Genomic DNA, 8,927 nt, shown 5'->3' on the forward strand with positions numbered 1-8,927 from the left:
CAACTGGATTGGTCTATTGATAAGACTGTGGGCAAGCATATTGTACAACCAGTGTCGGGGACTTTGTCGCCAAGCGATAAAAAAAATGCCGGGTGTCCAAAATATATACTTTGAGGGTCCAAAATGTCTGTCATAATTTTGTCTTATCCATCTGGTCGGGAACGATCGTCAAAAAGTTGCAACCAGTGGAGAACAAAAATACGTGAACTTGAACAATAGGGCGCTTGTCTCGAACAAAAGTACTTGTTGGGCAAACTAAACAAAGGCTGCATTTCCTGAAGGGTGAAAGGACTGATTTTGATCACCACACAAGCTTTATATCTATGTATGAAAAAATATTGAAACTAAATAGAAACCTGTTTTCGCATTGAAATTCGAGTTGGTTTATATGGGATACCATAACTAGTTTCGGTCACATTTTTAACTTAGGTTCCAAAATTGGACGATCACATACCCTGCCCAAATCATCAGCCGTTGGGCACACTTTAGTTTGCTGCGGCCTACACAGCAAACCATAAATTTTATCACGTCATTTCAAGTGCACATTAGTCGCCACGCGAATAAGGTGTACAAATCTAGTGTAACGTTTCAAAAAGACCTAAGTAACAATGAGAGATTATGTCCTCTGTCTTCAAAGTAAGATGGGTCCTTACGAAAAGCTACATGAGAATAATTGATGGTTTCTTTTCTAGAGTCCGCTAAAAAAATCATGGAATAATCTACGAAGTAATTCATAAAGTGATTTCTGGAAAAATATGAGTAGTTATTTCGGAAAAGTTCTGAAGGCATATAAGGAGAAAAAAAACATATTGTGACCCTTTTAAAATTTCGGAAAAAAATATGAGAATTGTTCTAATAGAAACACTCATTGATTTTTTTTTCATATTTTTGTGAAGCAATAGGGCGATATTCAAAACTCAAAAGGCAATAGATGGCTCTTTTTCAATGGTAGTAAAAACGAAATCTTGAAGCAAAGAAAGCACCACGGAAGATGAACTAAACACAAAAAGTTATGTATTCACTTTACACTTGATTTCTAATCACTCCTTTTTTGATTCAGTTTGCTAATTGCAAGCAATTTACGATTTTAATTATTTTCCATACGTTTTGACAGTTCTCCGACTACCATTCTTCCATGCGCTTGTGTTGAAAGTTTGAGAAATTTGAGAATCCAGCGTAGCGCGATCAGTGAGCGGAATACAAACATCAGTGTCGCCGCTCGGCGGCCGGTAAGAGAAACTGAATGTTCGAAAGGTTGTTGTCTGTAATTTTTGCCGCTGGCGCCAACTGTTAGCGTTTAAGAACAAAATAAACAGTCGTTACCCTATTCATGGAAAACTCATTAAAAACCCCTTGAGAAATTTTTGAAGAGAAATCTCTGGAGAAAGTTTCTAGACATAAATTGAATGGAATTCTTGGTAAAATCCATAGTAGATTTGATGAAAATCCCCCGATCGAATACCGTGCACCCCCGCTAGTTTGAACGGTACCTCATGCAAACCATCGGGGTTCATTTTTAATTAATTTGAACATCTAGTCATCCTAGAAACGTGTTTATGGCTGCCTCTTTCACTGTTTTGTTTTGATTCTGCGTTCCGTTCCACAGAGTTCTACCTCACTTTACTCCGTTCCATGAGCTAAATGACGTTTGAACCATTTTTAATCTGAACGATTTGCAAATTAGCGGGCTACAGATTAAAAAGTGTTCAGATTAAATGTGGTCAAACCAACGGGGGTACCCGGTACTTAAACAATTTCTTGGAGCAACTACTGAAGGAAATCTTGTGAAATACTCTTGAATAATTTCTGATAGAATTCCTTAAGGGATCTATTCCCCAAACGAATAGGGTAATGACTGTTTATTTTGGTCTCAAACGCTAACATTTGGCGCCAGCTGCAAAAATTACAGACAACAACCTTTCGAACATTCAGTTTCTCTTACCGGCCGCCGAGCGGCGACAATGATGTTTGTATTTCACTCATTGATCGCGCTACGCTGTATTCTCAAATTTCTCAGAATGGTAGTCGGAGAACTGTCAAAACGTATGGAAAATAATGAAAATCGTATAATACTTGCAATTAGGAAACTGGATAAAAAAAAGTAGTGATTAGAAATCAAGTGTAAAGTGAATACTTAACTTTTTGTGTTCAGTTCATCTTCCGTGGTGCTTTCTTTGCTTCAAGATTTCGTTTTTACTACCATTGAAAAAGAGCCATCTGTTGCCTTTTCAGTTTTGAATATCACCCTATTATTTGTATGTATTCGTGGAAGTACCTCTAGAGTATCGTTTTTCAAACATGGCTTTGACCTATCAGCTTTGCGTGTACTACAAAAATTAAGCTGCCAAGACGTTGGTGGGTCGCAAAAACCAAGTTTGGGAAGCGATGCTAATTCCTTGAAGAACTTATATGGAAATCTCAGGAAAAAATTCTGGAATTATTTTCGAAAAAAATCTTAGTTTTATTTAAAGAATAAATACTAGATATGGTCGCCGTTAAGACAGAGGAGACCAAGTACAAAACTTGAGAAAAATGGATTATTCTCTCATTAGATGCAAAATTACTTTACCTCCGTTACACTTTGATCAGATTTGAAGAATGCTGTAAACTGCGAGAGATATGTAATAAATTTACTTTGGATGATCAACAAAAATAGATAAAAGTGTGCAGTCAGAATGGACCAAGTGCTTATTACCATAACAGCGAAAATGATCAGCGCGCTTAGGAATGCGAGGAAATGAAAGACATTTCAAGAGATTTGTCAGATTTTTCGACATCGAATCATTCTTCTACTTATCCATCAATAGAAATTTATAAATATTACATGATTCGATGCATTTGATTTTGATTTACCATTTTCGGATGGGTGGTCAGAAATTGCAACAAATTCTATTCTCTCTCTCTTCTGACCAAGTGTTAAAAAGCAATAAACTGGTTGATTACTGCATTTTTTGAGTCAATTTCAGATTCCGATATAAGTTTACGGTAGTTCTATGGTGTATGTATGGCATGTCCTACGATCCGCTTACTGGACCAGCATATTTTGGTCGGTACTCAAGATTTTCACTTGGTCCACTCTGACTGAACGCATATTTGAATATTTCTGGTCTTCAACGCCCTGACCCTGCGAAACCTTAATTTTCAAGCTATCGTAATGCCACTGATTTTGGTATTTACTATATGGGTTATTTAAGAATTTACGATACTGGTGTCGAAGGGTCTTGATAATCTGTTTATCTTAGAGATATGCACCCAATTTGACCATGCAAGCATTAAATGATTGTTACTTTTCAAGAAATTGTTCAGTCAGAGTGAACCAGCTCACTGAACGGTGGTCTTTGGTTCAGTCAGAGTGGACCAAGTACACATAGTCTATCAAAAAATCGGTCTATTAGAGGTTTGGATTATGATTTTTCATGATTATCACTTCACATTATATTGTTTGAAAGTAACATAAAGACGTGTAAAAATATTGAACCGAAATTTAAACGAGTTTAAAAATTACAGAGCGTTAGACTTCAAACCCATTTTGCTCAAAATATCAAAAATGTCACTTGGTCCACTCTGACTTAACGTCGACCATATATCTCTGGAAAACTGTGCTGGTAAATTTAATTAAAATTTATGAAACAATCTATGAAGGCTGTTAGAAACTTAGATGCAGAAGATAAAATCCTTGCAGATAATGAATGAAACCCTGGATGAATTCCAGGAACCGTTTCCGGAAACTTTTTGAAAAGAATTTTCAATGGAAGCCGTAGAGGGTAGCCTGGAAAAATTCATAGAAATATCTTTCAAACTATATCTAAAAAAATACTTTTACGATCTTCTAAAATTATTCTTTCTGGTGCATTTAAAAAAATGCTTTTTTTTATAATATATTATCTTTTTTGGAGATAAATAATATTTCGGCTTGAAAATCCAAAATTGGCGGCGTGATGCTAATCGGCGTCGACGTCACGTAAAAGTAAAATAAATAGGCGGTGGCGCACAGGTCTGCTTCAGATCTGTTGCGCCATCCCTTAATATTGATATTTTTGGCTCAAACTGGCTCAAATCCATAAATGACAATGAGTCTACGATGTTGTGACAAACCATGTATTAGTTATAGGAAAATAGGCTACACTGAAAATAATATACACGTTGAAGTAACGTATAAAACCTGTAATTCTGTTAAGGGGGCACGCTCCGTCATTGATTTCGGGATTATCAAAAGGAGATTTTTCGTTCAAAATGAAGAAAATTTACATGAAAATGTGTACATTGTATTCTATTCTCCAACCGAAACACGTTCAACACTTTTCATCGAAAAATTTCAAGTTTTGAACAGATAAACTGCTTTGGAAGTTTCGATGATGACGATGATTACGATGACGGATCCCTGAACGTTAAGGATTGATTTTGGTTCGATAGAAAAGTCCTTTGCACATGATTTGAGCGTGTTTTACAATTGCGATATCCATCACTAGTAGAACTAGTTATCCTATCATCATAAGGACCAGGGTTGTTAACGTTAATTATCGATTAACGTTAACGTTAATTTTTCTCGAGATCAACGTTAACGGCGTTTCGTTGATTTTCATGTTTGTTAACGTTAGCGTCAACGGGTTGCGTTGAATTAACGTCAACGAACATCGTTAATCTTATCGTTGATTAGGGTAACGGTCGTATTTTGGACCCCCTAAGGAAGTGATTTTAGTTTTTTGTCCCAATGAATCAATTGCACAGCGTGACCAAGTCTAAGAACATGCCAAAATGTAGAGAAAAACTTCCCCTACGAGATAAAAATGCCCCTACGATCATGTATGATCCAAAAAAAGTCCAAAATAATTGAATTGTGAAGCACTGTTTTTCATTATTTTGGACACACCAATACATTTTGGACCCTCAAAGTATATATTTTGGACCCCCGGCATTTTTTATCGTTTGGTGACAAAGTCCACGACACTGGTTGTATACTATGATTGCCCATAGTCTAATCAATCGATTGACAATGGAAAACCGAAGATATTATACGCTTTTAGTGCAGAAATTTGAAAAACGTTTTTGTTTACATTTGAAAAATTTCTGACGGCTTCAATTTATGTGTGTAACGTGTTGTAACGGTTGCATGGATGAACCGATTAAATTAAATTAATTTCAGATAAAATAAACACATTTTCTATGTACAAACGGTTGATGCAAGTGTGAAATAGTCCTATCGTTACAAGTGGCATGCGAATTGAGTTGGTCTTTCGATTTAAACTGGGAAATTTGAAGGAAAATGGTCCAGGGGGTCCAAAATATATTGGTTACCCTACTGGATGGCCTGTGTAGATGCAACGAAAATTTTCGCTACGTTGATAAACAAGCTGTCTCCATGCAAATACCCAGGATAAAAAGAAGTAAGGTATTATACTCCGAAAAATGGCATTTGGCAGTGACGTCATTCCTATCGCAAACTCGAACGAGTGCAAAAGAAAGCAAGGCCTGCTCTCCTTTACTATCCTCAAGGCCTCATGCTTGACGATAGGAATGACGACACATGTTTTGATGGAAAATCGTTGTTTACACGTGGGAATAGCCTACCTTGTTGTGTCTATCTTGGCAAATACCGTAACCAAGGAAATTGAAAAAAAAAAACCTTGTTTACGGGTATAACAGGAAGCAAGCTGAAAATTTCACAGAACACTATTTTTATGGTAAAGATGGTAAAGAACATATACGATATGAGCCTCTGTACGAGCCATAAATTCTTTTGTTCTTTTGACTTTTACTGTGCGCCGTGTGTTGGTGCTGTCTCGCTCTCTCTCATGGGCAACTTGAAAACAGGGCGCACAGTAAAAGTCAAACGTTTTATAGCATGCATAGGCTCATTGGATTCTCAAACATTTTTTAAAATTGCAAACCGCCCCAATGAAGATCTACCGATCCATGTCGCCAAGTCCTTTAGCCGAGGAAATTTTTCAAATACTGTACACTGGCTTCCGAGAAGAAAAGGCGTTTTGAAATCACAAATTTTATGGTTGAATGACTACATGGATATGAATGATGAACCACTTTTAAATTGGGTGTTTTTTCTCGGCCGAATCGTCTGAAACTTTGAAATAAGAAGCACTTTAATACGACGCATATTGTGGCCAAACATGGGCTCAGTCGCTTTCCAAAAAACACTGCCGAAGTGAATCTAAAGTGTCAAGAATAGGATCCGGCTCCTTACCGTTTGTAATCAAATTAAAAAATCTCCCAGTCCCTTACTTTTGTCTTTGGAAAAACCTCTGAAACTCTTCAAAAATGACTGCAATGTTATAAATTCACTAAAAATAAAACCCCTTTTTTGTAGTTCGTCATTCTTATTTCATGGAAATTCGAACTAAACTAAGAAACAGTGCCTCTAAGTTGCTAATTTTGTATGGAAAAACAGGATACAAGCTTTTGCCTTTGACTGGAGTTAAAAACAATTTCACTCATTATGAAAATGTAGATGCAATAAACTACACGTTTTTTTTATTTCAGTCTGAACACAGCAGATAAACAAACCGATTATTTTTCACTTATTTGCTGTTTTATTTCTTACCTCTCGCTACATTATATATCTTACTTGAAACAAACTCTGGATTGGCTGAAAATATAAAGTATAAAGGACATAAAATAAAAATAACGTTGACCGTTGACGTTAAATCAACGCCAAGTGAACCCATTTCGAGTAGCACCAAAAATGTTCTAGAGAATTGATCTCACTTACATCAACGTGTTGAGATGGCCGAGAAATATCGAACGTTACTCTTACTCGATGGACCAGAGTTCAAATCCTGGTCATACTCTTCCGTTTTTTTTTTTTGTAATATCTCACACCGGCTTTCACGACGCGACTGATGTGCACCTTAAATGATATGATTTTGCAATTTGTTTTTTTTTTTTGCTCTGCAGTGGGTCTTACGAGTAATCAATATAAACTACTATCATAGGAACAGAAGTTTGCAAATACTGCTAAGACTGGAACATGTTCTTATAATGGAGTTTAAAGATCGATGATATCATTCTATAATGGATCATTAAAATAACCAAAACGGCCGCTATGGAAAGCATAGATAGCGCCACCGTAGTCTTTTGTGTTTGACAGAACCACAATGCTGTCACAATGTTAAATCCCATATACAGTGGCGCCAGTATTTTGATGCGGTGAGTACTTGCAAAAACTACCTTCAATGATCCATTATATTTTACGGAAAATACCGTTTTGTCTCAAATTCCGAACAGATTTATATTTCTTTGAAACGCGTCAAAAAATCCAGGGAATGGAATTATATTGCAACTTAATTCCAATAATCATGCAATAAAAAGTTCTCTAGTATGACTCAATTTTTGGCAAAGTGAGAAAAAAACCTCGTTTTCAAACCTCCTGCAGAAGTGAACCATTTATATTCATATAATTATGATACAAACGTGTTTTGAGATGTGTCCGTTATTGAAACTAAAAAAATAATTGTGCATGATTAGATCTTGATTCAATTGGGCAAAATAGGTAGTCGAAGTTGTGTTTCTTGGTAAGGATGAACAGCTGATTATAAATACTAATCACAACCTTATTTGGGTTTAGTCTCCATACTTCTTATAGAAGCTCACAGCACCATGTTTAATGAGTTTCGTATAATTGATACAGAATGGAAGCTAAGTTGTTGATGGGAACTATACCTTTTATCCAAAGAAACATGTCAGACTACCCAAAAGCATGTGCGTTTGGTTCGATACATACAGAAGCAACTGCTTGGAATAATTCTAGCGATGGATAGGGTACATAGTTTAGAGCGGTTGGTCTGTTCGTATCAATACATACGAAATGAAAAACAATAGGGCACGTAAGGTATCGTACATAAATTACGTAATGGGGAGGGAGTGGGAGTACCATAGCATTACTATCCGTACACACTTTTCATGATTCTTTTGTAGAAAGCGTTACAAGGGGTGGACGGGGTACAAAGTGATCAACTTTGGCGTAACGTAATTTGTGTATCATGCCTAAAGGCAACAAAGCCGTTTTTTTTCAATTTTCAAACCATAACATTCAATGTTGCATTCAATAACCGTTTCTTTGCAATTGTGAAGATTGAGTAGTAGAATCTGCTTTGTTACCTTAAGGCATGGTACACAAATTACGCTACGCTAAAGTTGACATCTTTTGACCCATTCCCACCTTTGAAACGCCTTCTGCAGGAGAATTTTGAAACTGTTGTATAAATAGTAACGCTACGGTATCGTACCGTGATTTGTGTACGATACCGTACATGCCCTATTGTTGTTCATTTCATTTTTGTTAATACCAACATGCCAAGCGCTCTAACGCATATGCCTTATTCGTCGCTAGAATTATAGCAATCAGTCCTTTATGTATATATCGAACCAAACGCAGATGCTAATGGGTAGTCTGTCATGTCTCATTGGAGAAAGGTTTGAGTTACCTATAGCATCTTGACTTCATTCTGTCTCAATTATATGGAACTCAGTTCAAACAAATTATAATATATGCTAATCTTCTATATGAAGAGAAAAGTAAGACGCGAACAAAGGTTGTAATAAGTCGTTATATACCGAATCCCTCACCAACTAGACACTTTCGATTACCTATTTTTATCGTTTTCTTTTTTTATGCTCAAAACTGGATAATTCCATTACAATTCAATTTGTCTAATGTAGGTACATTAGACTTAAATTTATGTTTTGTTTAATAACCCATTAAACTATTTTTTCTTTCATTTTTTATTTTCTTGTTTCTTATTTATTTTCCCCCACCCCTCTCGTACATTTCAAATGGTCTCAGATATTTAAGAAAATTAATATTTGTATCACCCTAAATGAGTTATAAAAGGGATTGTCCTTAAATGACGTAGCTTTTTAGGCGGAGGGGGAAGTCTGGGATTTTGTAACGAAGCATGTATTAGGTATAGGAA

This window comes from Aedes aegypti, chromosome 2 (assembly GCF_002204515.2).
Source record: "Aedes aegypti strain LVP_AGWG chromosome 2, AaegL5.0 Primary Assembly, whole genome shotgun sequence".
In the NCBI taxonomy this organism is placed as follows: Eukaryota; Metazoa; Arthropoda; class Insecta; order Diptera; family Culicidae; genus Aedes; species Aedes aegypti.